We start from the raw sequence: 837 nt of genomic DNA on the forward strand, positions 1-837 counted from the left end.
GAGAAACCCCTCTGTTTTATAGACTTCGGCTTCTGATCATTTCGAGTCCATTTTATAACTCTTAACAAACTCATCAAATATTGTACTGTCTTGAACGGCCGTACTAAGCCCGACTGTTTTATCAAACATCCAAGTTTTTTTTTTTTTTATTTATAAGTAAAAATATTGTATATATCAAAAGGAAAAATCAAGTACACTGAATGTATACAAAAAAGCACATTGTCCAAAATGACCCAACAAGCCCCTAATGACCCAAAAAGCCCATAAAAAAACCAACTCAAAATACATCAGACCCGACCCCAATCCTTGTTTCCCGTAGAACTAAAACTCTACCCGAACACCAACCCCAACACCTTGATTCTTGTCTTCACAATACCCTCCCTTTAGACTTCCCTCTAGTTGAACTACCACCCTTAGCGTCGTAGTTAATTGTCGAAAAGAGACGCTGTAACTCTCTGCTTTTCTTGAAGCTTGATTTGGTTCATCCAAATTATTAGATATATATATATATATATATATATTTATTGATCAAAGTTTTATCTTGATCCCCACATATTTGGGGTATTTATTCTAATACTCATGATACAGGTAGTAGATATATACTTCTGACTGGAGGTTTTAAAGGATCTCTTCTTCCACTGACCTCCCAGATATTTGGAGTACTATTCTAATACTTATAATTTTGGTCATATAATCCCAAAATATAGCCATCTTAAGCTATGATATAGTAATATACTGAACAATTTTAAGTGATATGTTGCTCTTCATTACAGGCACCTGCTCATTTGTGATTTTTGATATATTTGAGGAATAGCAAACAAATAGCAGACATTGTGA

Source organism: Juglans microcarpa x Juglans regia, chromosome 7D (genome assembly GCF_004785595.1).
Source record: "Juglans microcarpa x Juglans regia isolate MS1-56 chromosome 7D, Jm3101_v1.0, whole genome shotgun sequence".
Classification (NCBI taxonomy): Eukaryota; Viridiplantae; Streptophyta; class Magnoliopsida; order Fagales; family Juglandaceae; genus Juglans; species Juglans microcarpa x Juglans regia.